The sequence below is a fragment of the Mytilus californianus genome, unplaced genomic scaffold (genome assembly GCF_021869535.1).
Source record: "Mytilus californianus isolate M0D057914Y unplaced genomic scaffold, xbMytCali1.0.p SCAF_14, whole genome shotgun sequence".
Classification (NCBI taxonomy): Eukaryota; Metazoa; Mollusca; class Bivalvia; order Mytilida; family Mytilidae; genus Mytilus; species Mytilus californianus.
The window spans coordinates 6,696,382-6,710,774 of record NW_026262626.1 but is presented as its reverse complement, the minus strand read 5'-3'; positions in this window follow the sequence as shown (position 1 = coordinate 6,710,774).

Below are 14,393 nucleotides of genomic sequence, written 5' to 3'. Positions count from 1 at the left end.
GATCATGGCATTAAATGCTCTATAAAGGATCGTCAGTTTTCGTTGGATTAATTCTCGTCATTATTTAATAGGTTATCTCAGAGGTTGTGGTAGTATGCACTACGGAAGAACGGCCATAATTTGTACTGTAATTGTTTCAGTTTTAAAATCACAGATCACAACTCTTGAAAATGTAAACACAATACCAGAAAATACCAAGGGATATACAAAATGGTATAACAGCCAATAGATTAGTTTAACAATTAAATAGGAAAACAACACAATACAAGCCCACACAACATAACAAAGGCAGTTAAAGATGGCAACACAACTGGTTAAGGCAGATTGACAGGATACCGCAATCTGAGATTGTAAAATAGCAGTACACAGTCGGTATACAGTCAATCCACCTTAACCAGTTGGGTAGACATCTTTGTTTTGGTCTATTTTTGTTTTTGCCATAGCGTTGTCAGTTTATTTTCAACTTATGAGTTTGTATGTCCCTTTGGTATATTTCACCTCTATTAGTGGAGTGGGCGTTCTAGATGTTGTTAAAACATAATTTCAATTTCACTGTAAACTAAATCTACGTAAATTTACAAATATATAGACATATGTGGCCCATAGATAGGCTAGTGGCTAGAAAAGGGATACAGTTCCTTATCATCATTTAAGTGCCGTTATTTTTTTCTCTCAAATATATTTTACAAATCCTCGTCCAATCAAGTTACTTGAATTTCTCTTTACAAGGTTTCATGCTATATACTTTTTTGTTTACAAAGTAAATGCATGGATTATGGTTGACCACATTAGTAGATTGCGCGATACTCTGATTCTTTTTTTTAAAATTCTTTATTTGAATTACTGTAACTAGTACTTAAAAAAAATATTTTAAAAAACCAAGGATTTTAGTGCCAAGATATGTAAAAATAATTGTAAAAACTAATTACATACACTTGTCTAATTTTAGACACAAAATTTCCAAAGTAACCAGTGGTACTTTTTGTTCCTAATATTTTGATTACAATACACAGCGACTGATATCTTACCCTTATGGTCATCATGTATGGTTACTTAGTACACAGAAAGAGTATGTACTATGAAACTTAGAAGGTAAATTCCAGCACAATTTGATTGGACGAGGAGTTGTAAATGTATGTTAATTATAATCACCTAAACAGATAAAAAAAGTACTTGTTTACTTCATTTCACTTCTTAAATTTAGTGTACTGACGACGTCATACTGGCAAACTTAATATATTCAGAAATCTGAAGCCGTTATATCACGTTTTTGATTTTCGAAAAGTACATTTGATATCAATACTCGATAAATATTTGCAGTTACGTGTAAGATTAAGTGAAATCCAATCTATGAACGAGTTATGTCTGTTACATATAGCCGCAATTAATCACTGGAAAATGCAGCATAAAAATTGAAAAAGTTAGTGTTTAAGAACAACATGATTGTTTACTTTGTCTGTGAAGTTATCTTTCTTACAGGTTCCATATACACATATCAAGATAAGTCTACAGTTTTATATTAACTCAATTTCAAGAATTCCAGCATTTCAAGCAACAGATGAAATATAAATCAAACAATAGTAAATAAACTTACCCATATTCAATTCAATATAGTACAATAGCCTGTGGAATTAACGAACAATATGCAGATAGTCATCGATGAAAACGTACATATTTATAGACGGTTACTTTTTCATTAGCAACATCCAAATTGAAATAAAAATTGGAATATCTTTGAAACTGTAGGCTTGAAGTACCTGCATATAACTTGCATTCCGCATAAAGCAAGAAGCGGTAAGGCAGTTCCATATAGGATATTCAAACTCATAAGTCGAAAATAAATTGACAATGACATGGCAAAACATGAAAAAACGATCAAAAGTAAACAAAACAAAAAAAACCCCATGGAAAACTAGATTGAGGAACACGTTCCGACCAAAAACCTGGGGTGATATCAGGTGCTTCGAAAGAGTAAGCTTTTCCTGTTCCACATGAGACACCCGTCATGATGCTCATGTAAGTACAAACCCGGTGATAAGTCTTATTCGGTAGGTTACATTCGAGGAACAGTGATCATGATTATGGTTATAACAATTAGAACATATCCGTCCTTATCTGTGAAACTGATATTTCATAACGGTAACCCTTCTCGTGATTGCATCCGTAACTTTTGCGAAGGGTTGATTTTAAAGATGATTTTTGTTAGCATATGATGTTTTTTTAATTTTATCTTAATATCATGTCACTTTCTACGAAGGAGATACGATCATATACGGAGTCTTCAACCTTCAGTCTTGAAGAAGAAATCTTTCATATATAACGTTTTATTGGAATTCGCTTTTATAAAATTGTGAAATCAATTTAAATTAAGAAATATAGCTCCCTCTCAGGCATAACTCTGATTTCCTTTCTGGCTTTTTCGTTACTTTTGATCCTTGTTTTGTTTTAGAAGCTCTCTAACTTTTGATTTGTTTTTGAATTTTAAAATATTTTGTTCTAGAGGATTACCGAGAGATATTAATAGTCGAAATGCACATCTGGTGAAGCAAAATTGGTACGTTAGTGCAGATATTACCACTTTCGGTTTAATTAGAATGGCGATGTAATTTATTTTTGTTTGATTTGAATGGCGTTTAATTTTTTTGTGCTATTTTCTATTTGTACATTGAAGACAATATTTGAAAGCTGTTTGTATTTATTAACCACACTTATAACGAAAACAATGACCATTAACGTTTGATTAATCCTAATTTTTGTAACAATCAATCTTTCACGTGATATTTAATAATTCAATGTCAAATGATCTATTAACAATAATACATGCCTCATATTTAATTACAGATAAAGGCATCTTTATGAAAGTGTATTATACATATCATATCTGAAAGACAGTAAACTGAACATTTGCTCCGCAAAACTCATTAATTTATTTTTCTGCTACTGTGGTGTCTATTACCATGATTACTGCACAAAAAGTTACATATTTGCAGTTTTTTGGTGAAAACTTGTCTGCATTGTGAAAACATGAGGACAGACCGTGCGTTTGTTATGGTAGGGTGACATAGTGAAGCTTCTGGAAGAGCATCGATAGGGCGAAAAAAAATTCCAGCCAGTTTTTTTTTTGGTTTTATGTATTAATAATAAAATGTTTTCAAATAAATCTAGCCGAACTAACTTTTTGGCAACTAACAATTGATGATCCTTAGACATTCACAAAGACTGTTCGATTTCCATGGGACACTTCAAAGAGAATCTCTACCTTTCTGTAGTACAAGTGAGAATATTGTAGGTCATCAGAGTAATGTTGATATTGGATGAACGGTTCACAATAAATTTCGCGCAAACGAATTTGAGTGCAATTGCAAAATCTATTGAGGACTATAACTTCCGAACGGCAAAAGTGAAAATCGTCAATATCGAACATTGTCATCATTAAAAAGCATTGGTTTTCCGTACTACTCCAAACAAATTAACAGGAATTCTGTCGTAAATAACCTGTTAATCATGAAACAATATTACCAGCTGTTGTATGTCTTGTAAGCTTAATGATTACATTGTCACATAAGTGTGGGGAGTTGTAAAGAAATTATAAAAAGGGAGAAAATAAATAAAGCAAACTATACGGTAACGAAGACTCTACCAATGCCCCGACCAACTCGATATGAATCTGCTCTTATGTATATCGAAGAAACCGCTCATTTTACTCTGATTGTGTTATCGTAATATGGAAGATTCATCTTCCTGTATATAATTTACTGCCAATTACTGATTATCAAATTGCTGTTGAAAGATTCAAGCCTACACTTTCTTTAAAAGAACGTGCTTACCCATTAAACCCTGCAAGTGGTACTAGAATTAATATATTGTCAATATATAGTTTCCCAAAAAATTTTCTGTATCAAACACGTCATTTTGAATTTGATTTTATTTGCAATTTTGGGAGAAAATAGTAAAGCGCAACTGTTATTTGATCGATAAGAAGGAAGAAGTTTATTTAGAAATTGCAATTAAAACTATATCGTGCTGTGTAAGGATTGCTTGAAAATATTACTGGAAAACCATTAATAAGTAAAAGCAAATGCTGAACATAAAAGGATTTAATTACTTTCTACCAACCAGATGTCTTACCTTCACAATATTTTATACTGCACTGTTTGAAAAATAAAAATAACAGCCACTTATCGCTTATAACTTCATCATCGTTTAAGACAGATCAAGGTGATAAACAAACACTGTGGAAATCGCATGTACACTAAAAGGACCGTTTACGTTGGCAGGTTAACAGCTTCTGATATACATGTATCACCCGCCCTGCAAATCAACACTCAGTCAAATGTTACAATAGGTAAAACTACTAATTTCAATTTTTAATTTTATACTTAAAAGGTCTTGTCATGACCATTTATGATATTAATGGTTAAAAATGGGAGTTTGAACAGTTTTCAAGATTTTCATTAATTTATTATATGAATAGGGTGGGACATGGCGCTTTCCGTTCCAGTACCAAATCTTTGGTGCACTGAAAAGTTGTTTCCATACCAAACAATTATATGGTTACGTACGTCCTTATAAAAAGTTTGAATGCATGTTGATATGTTGTGCATGAATTGAGCTGCGACAATCAAAGGTTTACCATTAATACAAAATTCCAAAAATGATAAAAAAAACTCAGAAATATCACAAAGGTCAATTGTTTTTGAAGTTTTACTTAAAAATACGCCATGGCAAAAAACTAAAAAAATATGCACAAACACCACAAAAAGCGGGGATGAACCCGTGTTATCATGTAAATTGAACACCAACATGCAGTGAATTATACTAATCATAGCAAAATAAGAATCCTTTCAATGAAACCGTGATATGATAGATTAAAAAAAAATTAAAACAAAAAACAAAAGTACAAACTAGAGGAAAAAAAATAAAACAACAAAAATACCGAACTCCAAGGAAAATTCAAAACGGAAAGTCCCTTAACAATTGACAAAATCAAAACACATCAAACGAATGGAAAACAAGGGTCACCTTGGTCTATGTGCATCTTCAACAATGTATACTTTCCATCTTTGTAGACTAGAATAGAATTCATGATAAAAATGTCTTCTTTGTTGATCAAGTCTTGATTATCATTTTTGTTTATTTCAGTTTCTATCTATCTAATATATATTTTTTCAGAAAGTAGGTAACAACGCAAAAAAATAATAAAAATCGTTATTAAAGAGAACAACTCAAAGGGGAGGCTATGTTGACTTATTTGTAGAAGATCTTGTCTTGCTAATCATTTTTGCTTGTTTAAGTTTCCATCTATCTATTATAGTTTTTTAAGATAAAAGACAAAAACGCAAAACATTAGTAAAAATAGTCATTAAAGGGCAATAACCCCAATAAGAGGTCATCAGATGATTTCAGCCAGGTTGACTTATATGTAGAGCTTATTTTGCTGATCATTTTTGCTACATAAAGTTTCTCTCTATCTATTATAATTTTCAAGATAATAGGAAAACATTTAAAAAGTTGATAAAATGTGTCATTTAAAGGCAATATCTCCTATAAAAAATCGTCTGACAGTTTGGAAGTAAATTAGCAATAGGTAGATCTCATCGTTCTAAACATTTTTGCCCTGTCAGATTTCTATTTATGGTGGTTTTCAAAATAATATACAAAAACTTTTACCCCTATGTTCTATTTTTAGCCATGTCTGCCATTTTGGTTGCCAAGCGAGGTTATCGGACACATTTTTCAAACTAGATACCCTAATGACGATTGTGGCCAAGTTTGGATCAGTAGTTTCAGTGGAGAATATTTTTTTAAAAGTTAACGACGGTGGACGCCGAGTGATGAGAAAAGCTCACTTGACCCTTCGGGCGAGGTGAGCTAAACATAAGAAATTCAATGCTCTAATTTCCTGGTGCAACCGAAAAGTAAATCTGCAGGTTAAATCATGCGGTTCTTTAGTCTCGATGGCTTAAGTATGCATAGACTATTTCTTGTTTTCATAAAACAAAATTTATACACATCACCGGGTTTGTACTTACAAAATGAACTTGAGCAACACGACGGATGCCACATGTGGAGCAGGACCTGCTTACCCTTCCGGAGCACCTGAGACCCAGTTTTAGGTGGGGTTCGTTCGTGTTGCTCATTCTTTTGTTTGTCTGTTTGTCTTTTTCTTCTTTAGCCATGGCGTTGTCAATTTTTTTTCGATTTATGAGTTTGAATGTCCCTTTGGTATCCTTTGCCTCACTTTTTTATAGAATAAGATCAGGTTTTGGGCAATTGATGGGGCTTGATCTTCCGACATAAATAGAACGAAGAACTATTAAATAGTTGTTCCGTTCACATATATGTTGTTGCATGGATTTTATTCTAATGTAAATCAACGTCATATCCCTTTTTAAACACAAAAAAAGGAAATTAGAAATAGAACACTGGATATTTAAAATCTTAAAATTTAGTAATTTAGTAGACAGTAAATCTTGCACTACGAGACCACAAACACGAAGTCCAGCCGAAACTAAAACTCAGATTCATTTGTAAGAATATTTAGTCATACGACAGCTTAATAAAATGATATGTTTCTGATATCAGAACGTTATTACGAGTCTGTTCTAATAAATATTAAAAGATAATTTAAAATATACTTGTTCTCCCATCTTTGGTGGATAATTGTTTTATGACTACGTTATTCCAGGTAGTGTCCAATTTAAAAAAAATGTCCTACATGAATATCAAGCAAGACGTTAGGTCCTTAACGATATGACGAAAGCAGTTAATTTGGTATTTTTTTTTTTGTATGAATCCTGATTTGTACCCTCCCAACTAAAAGGATAGTCCTATAAATATACGTATGCAACAGACATCCTTAGCTAATTGTTTATATTTATTATATACTTAGTTGTAAATACAAGTGAATTGTATGTGTAACACACTCGATGCCAATCTTGCTGTATCACCCATCCATGAATAAAATATCGATATCAGACATGATTGCAACGGTTTAACAACATATCCCTTACCTGTAAGACGTTACGTAATCGATACCAGTTACGATCGCAAAGGATTTGTCAAACCTCTAATCTGTTTTACGGCATATGGTAATATGGCCTTTTCAATATCACTCACCGCATCAATCTTTAACCAATTTAATCCATCGAGCAGATCTCTTTGGGTTTCATTGATGTCTCGGGTTGATACATTTGTGGCATTGAGAAAGCCATATCTAATTATTTCATATTCAATATTTACAACGAATTAGACTGTCATTATCCAAAGAATAATTCATTAGTAAATTACCCAAAGAATATCGGGTATCCATCCGTGACACGAAATCAGCACATGCACAGCAAACATTACACACAAAGCAAAGGAACAGCGCTTTTATTGCTGTTCTTCATCTCAAAGTCACAGTGAGGCCTTCAACACGGAGCTTAAAAAAAAACTCTCACCGCACTGCAAGTTTAAGACGGTCCCTAGAACAGGCTTGGATGGAATTCTTTGCAAACATAATTTAAATAGACTGTGTAAGAAGTAACACCACCATATCGGGCCCGGTAAAAAAAGAACATACTGGAAAGTAGTATATATTTAAACCAAAATAGTGTAAGGTGTAAATATAAAACTATAAAGAATATATTTTAGTAATTAAGGTATCAGATGAAAGGTGAAGGACTGGTGTACCTTGTTTTATCTGTATGTAATGTCGATTACATTTAATATAAATAATATAACATAGAAAGAAATCAAATTAAAAGAAATTAAATAGAAAAAAAAATGTTCAAGGATGGGAGAAACAAGAAATTGAAATCAATTGAACGGAGAGAATCTTAAGACGAAGAATAGCAAGAACATCAAGAAAATAAAAATTTGTAACTTTTAATCGAAATTTTTACTGAAAGAATTTTCAGAGGAAGAATATTTATGACAAAAGTTTCAATCACTTTACTTATAAAGATTCGCTATTTTGTAATCACAAGATTTCGTCATAGAAATAAACTCCGTTCTCAATTCACCTGTACGAAACTCATATACAAAATTGAATGCATTCGGTTCAGTTATATTATATTTCGAATGTCATTTAATTTAGAAGGAAGCAATTATTTTGAAGATAACATTTAAAATTTGTATCGCGCTGTGTTAAGATTGATTGCAGATATTAAGGAAAACACTTATTATATAGTATAATAGTTAAATTTAAATACTGAGAAACAGATCGAACCTTCTTCAATTACTTTCATCGACCATATATCTCCTCCTAAATGGATCTAATTGTTTAAGGCGTCTACAAAACATTGACATTTGAAACTACAATCGCTTGTAGCTTTTCTATACCGTTTATCGGTATGCCTGTGAATACATAAGAGTAGATAACTGGAAATGACATGTAAGTAACACTGATAAAAGGTTTAAAAAGTAGTACATCATTCGTTTTTTTTATTTGGTATTCTAACTATGATTCGTACGCCATTGATTAGTATTATGAAGGCAAGACGCACGTCTGATGTTCCAAATAATAAACCTGGTAGCTTTAATGAAAACAAGAAATGATTGTAACAGGATGCTGTTACGAAGTCTCCCAAACAAAGCTCCCATTATTCGTTATTCCAAGGGTCGCCTGACATTGGGCTATGTAAGTGAAAATTGGTTTGGTCCAGTAAAATTATATGCATTAGTGATGTCTGGGGACTAACCCTGTATATCATTCAAATCATTTTGGCATGACAAACCAGAATATATATGGTTTAGGGATGGGGATCTCGACCATTTACAAGATACTAGAACATTGGGGGTGGGGGGAACCCCTTGGTACTGACCCTATACGTCATTCAAATGTTCAAGACATGACGAACAGGAATATATATGGTTTAGGGTTGGGGATCTCGACCATTTACAAGATATTAGAACATTGGGGGGTGGGGGGAACCCGTGAGGATGGACCCTACATGTCATTCAAATGTTCGAGACATGACGAACAGGAATATAAATGGTTTAGGGGTGGGGATCTCGACCATTTAAAAGATATTAGAACTTTCTAAAATGGCAGGTCGGGATGACCCCTGGGGACTAACCCTGTATATCATTCAAAACATCTTTGCATGATAAACCAGAATATATATGGTTTAAGGGAGGGGATCTTGACCAGATACAAGACATTAGAACTTTCTTAAATGGCAGGGGTGGGGTGACCCCTGGGGACTAACACTGTATTTCATTTGATGAGCTTTATCATGACAAACCAGAATATATATGGTTTAGAGTTGGGGATCTTGACCACTTACAAGACATTATAACTTTCTCAAATGGCAGGGGGTCGGGATGACCCCTGGGGACTAACCCTGTATATCATTGTAAACATCTTAGCATGACAAACCAGAATATATATGGTTTAGGGATGGGGATCTTCACCACTTACAAGATACTAGAAGTTTCTTAAATGGCAGGGGGAGGTGACCCCTGGGGACTAATCCTGTATTTCATTTAATGTGCGTGATCATTTAAGACAGTTTCAATTCAAAAGATTGTGTCTATCACAAACGGTTTTCAATTTATAATCATTTGAAAATTTAAAAAAATAAAATTTAATCTGGTTCTATAGTAAAACCCTCCTATCTTTTTGTCCCTCAAAGTACATCTTTATAAACCCCGTTGCACACACAAAACCCTGATTGCACCACTAGACATGTTAGTCTAAAATATTGTAGAACCCTAAGTTAATCTGACAAGCGGTTTTGGAGAACAGGTGCGGACAAGTTCAAAATTAAAAGCGGCGGAAGAGGAATAATAATAATAATAAGAAGAAGAAAAAGAAAAAAACTTAGCAAAACCAATAAGTTTTCGAGACTTAAAAATAAATATTCATCGAAATCACTGTAAAAATCGTACTTTGCATTAAGCAAGCTTTCTGTAGGTTTTCTTTTAACAAGTTTCATTAGTTGAATGTAAAGGTAATTTGCAATTTTAAACTGAAGTTGCCTAATTACATGCACAAGTAATTTACCAATGATCACATTTCATAAATAAATTCAAAAGATATCAATTAAGGTAAAACCAAAACCTGATGAAAACGCATGCCCCTAAAAGGAGCGAGCCTTGATAAAACTTAAAACTTGGGTATGATAACCAGAAAATTGATACGACTTATTGGTTTGTTCAAATTCTGCGGTGTTTACATTTTTAAAATGGATGATTTCTTCGCAATAGTGGTTACATGTACCGTTGAGATTTTGACTTCTAACCATAGTACTAGTCCTTCCTGCAATCACAAGCAGAGGGGAGATTTAATTCTGCACACTGTAGAAAAATAAAAAAAATAAAAAAATAAAATAAGAAGATTGTTTTGTTCTGGTGGAAAATGATATTTTGATGTTTTCAGAAATAATCCAGCATATAGCAATTCGGATATGTAAAATTGTGGTACCTATAGCATCACTACACAACCTGTAGTTTTATAGCAAAGCTTCATTGGTTGCTAACAATGATATCAAAGGAATTTCCAAGGATAACTCTATGATGGGCTTAAGTTCAAAGGCAAAACTAATTAATACAAAATTTCAGTCGTAATTTTGAATACTAAATATAAGTAATATTTGCACACAATATTCACTACATTGCGTTCTATGCTGTTACTAATAAACAAACAAACAAAAAAAGACGAAGAAAAGACAAACAAGACTACACAACAATACATGAACATAGAAAACTAAAGACTGAATAACACAAACCCAACCAAAAAACTGGGACTATCTGATTTCAGGTGCGCTTGAATGGTAAGCAGATCATGCTCCACCAGTAATACCGTCGTGTTGCTAATGATATTGTAGGATATCAAGGTGAACTAAAAACAATGGATGTCTCTCCTGCTGTGTTAAATTACTTTGTTTAATTTCTATACCTGGATTTTAAAATTTGTTTACCCTTTTTCATTAACAAGTCCCTCCCTTTCAACAAATGGTCTTTGATTTTCATCTTTAACCAAGTGAACATATTTGCATTGGAGTCTTTTCCTCATTTCATAAACTAGATAACATTTCAGGATCATGAACACTATGATATTCATAGTCATCATCCAATTGATCTACGATTAAAAGTAAATCACATTAAATGATAGTTATTTCATCCATTATGATAGAATTAACATCTTTAAAAAAAGAATGAAAACATCAAGAAAAAACAAAATGAGATAATTATATATTTATGGACTTATTGTTGGTTGCTTCAACTAATGGAAACTATTTCATACATATTCAGTATGAGAACACAATTAATACGATAAGTTGTCAAGATTGGCTTGACCAGGCGATCAATGTTAATTGTTACTGGAAAATGAATGTATATTGGATAGGGGCAGATATTTTGACTTCCGACTTACTCAAGGTAATTTCATTCATTTGTTGCAGGGATTATTTAACGCACACAGAGTGTAGTACTCAGAAAACACTTGGTACCTAAAACGAACGTCCAATTTAGGAAGGATGTTTCTGTCGGAACCGGAGAAATCCAGGAATAATCACACGTGTATGATCTATTCGTTAATTGGCTTTTAACTAGCACATCTCAGTATATATGATCACATAACCAGTTTGTTGACACATGACATTTTGAGGGAACGTATAATATTAAAATGAACAAACATGTGTAAAGTCCTTTTTTATTATTTTATCTGTATTGTAAACATTGAAAGTAAAATTTGTATTTCTTCAATAAAATTTGTATTTCTTCAATATTTGTTTTCGACGTCTTGTTAGAATATTGAGTTTACCGCAATTATTAAACTAAACACACTTCTATGATTCAACTTTGAATTACAAAAATGTAGTAGATTTAAGAGCATCTTTTTACAAATTTGCATTAATAAAAGAGTTTGGTGTGTATCTCCTTGTATGTAGCCTCATTTATTACCCCCCCCCCCCCCCCCCCCCCCACCTAAATTGTGTGTGTAATACACTCAATGACAATCTTGCTGTACAAGCCATTCGTGAATAAAAGCGATATCAGCAATGATTGCAAAGGTCAAACTAAATCCCTAGTATATCTGACGTTACTTAATCGATATCAGTCACCGTTGCAAAAGCTCTATCAAACCCCTAATCTACATTACGTCATGTCACATGAAAACGTCTACTTAAGGTATATATAATAAAGTTTACATGATATGGCTTTTTCAATATCACGCACTGCATTAATCCTCATCCAGTATAATCCCTCGCTCAGATCTTTTTGGGTTTCATTGATGTCTTATGTTGATACATTTCTGGTATTGTAAAAAGCATATCTAACTATTTCATTTTCATTTTTATAACGAATTATACTGTCATTATTCCACAGAATTATCCACTACCTCGTTTTATCTTTTTGCCATGTTGGTTACATTTAATATAATGTAGAAAGAAGAAGAAAAAAACCCAAGAAAGTGTTATAAAATGCACGGAGAGGATCTTTAGACAAAAAATAGCAAGAATTAATCAAATATAAAAAAAAAAAGACAACAAGAGTGTTAACTTTACATCGGAATTTTTTTTTACTGAGAAAATCTTCAGACGAAGAATAGTTAGGATAACAGCGCTTGCAATCACTTTTCATTAGTTCCTTTACTTATCCAGATTTGCTGCTAGTATTTTGAAACAGCGAGACTTCGTTAGAGAACTTAACTCTGTTTTCAGTTCGCCTGCACGAAACTCATATAAAAAATTAAATACAATCAGTTCAGTTATATTAAATTCTGAATGTCATTTCATCGTTTAGAAGGAAGCAATTATTTTGAAGATAACATTTAAAATTTGTATCGTGCTGTGTCAAGATTGCTTGCAGATATTAAGGAAAATACTTATTATATAGTATAATAATTAAATCTAAAAACTGAGTAACAGATAGAGCCTTCTTTAATTACTTTTCACCGACCATATATCTCCTAAATAGATAACATTGTTTTAGGCGTCTGCAAACCATTGACATTTGAAACTACATTCGCTTGAAGCTTTTCCATTTGAGATATCGTTTCTCGGTACGTATGACTATGAATGCATAACAGTAGATAACAGGAACAATTACATGCTAGTAACACTGAGACAAGATTTAAGAAATAGCTTATCCTTCGTTTTTTTATTGTTAGGCCTACTAACTATGATTTGTGTGCCATTGATTAGTATTATGTAGGCGAAACACACGTTTGGCGTACAAAATCACAGGCCTGTATTCATCGAAATGAATGTAAAATCGTACTCCTGATTAAGTAAACTTTGTGTATGTTTTTATTTTACAGATTACTTTAATATCTTTGTTATGTCATTATATTTCTTTCGAATGTCTTATTTCTGCTTTCTATAAGGTTCTTTAATGTCTCTCTTCATGCAATAGTATCAACAAAACCATTTGGTCCTTCTACTCTTTACGTTAATATTCCCCATTCTAAACAGATTGCAACATTGGTCCAACTTCGTTTCAATAATGCCAAAAATGTTGTAGGGGAAGCGGACGAAAACGCACATACAGTATCAAGCAGAGGTTCAAAAGAAAGGCGAAGAATACCAAAGGGACATTCAAACTCATAAGTCGAAAATAAACTGACAACGCTATGGCTACGAAAGAAAAAGACAAAAAGACAAACAATAGTACACAAAACACAACATAGAAAACCAAAGACTGAGCAACATGAACCCCACAAAACACTGGGGTGATCTCAGGTGCTCCGGAAGGGAAAGCAGATCCTGCTCCACATGTGGCACCCGCCGTCTTGCTCATTTTAGTACAAACCCGGTGATAAGTCTGATTCGGTAGGTCGCCTTCGGGGGAAAAGGGGACGGGATTGAAGTTACGACAATTGGAGTATATCCGTTGTCATTTGAAACGGATATTCCATAACAGTTAACCAAATCGTGATGGCGTCCGTAAAATTTACGAAGGAACGATTTCAATTTCACCACTTGGAACTCTTAGTCTTATAGCTTACTTGTGAGCAGCAATCCTCTACCAAGGAAATCATGATAGGAAAAATAAGTCCTGGAATATCGTATCAACTGGGAGATATATACTCTGTATGCAGGCGCTGCTGGAATGTTGCTACAAAGAAATGAAAAGTTCACAATTGGGTAGCTGAAATCATCTCTTTTATCGTAAAGTTTTGTTTCCAACCGACCATCATTGTCGATTTCTAAATGTAAGTCAAGATATGAGGCAGACGTAACTCTATCGGTTGTACCTTTATCTCAAGTTCGATGAGATGGATGCGTTCAACATAGTCACCATGTTTTGCATTATTTTGTGAGAGAACATCATCTATATAGCGGAAAGTGAAATACTGCTGACTTCTTTTCTTTCTTCATAAGAAGTTCCTGAAGTCAGCCTCATATGAATACAGGAGCAAGTCGGCAAGAGGAGGAGCAAAGTTGGTTCCCATGGGAATG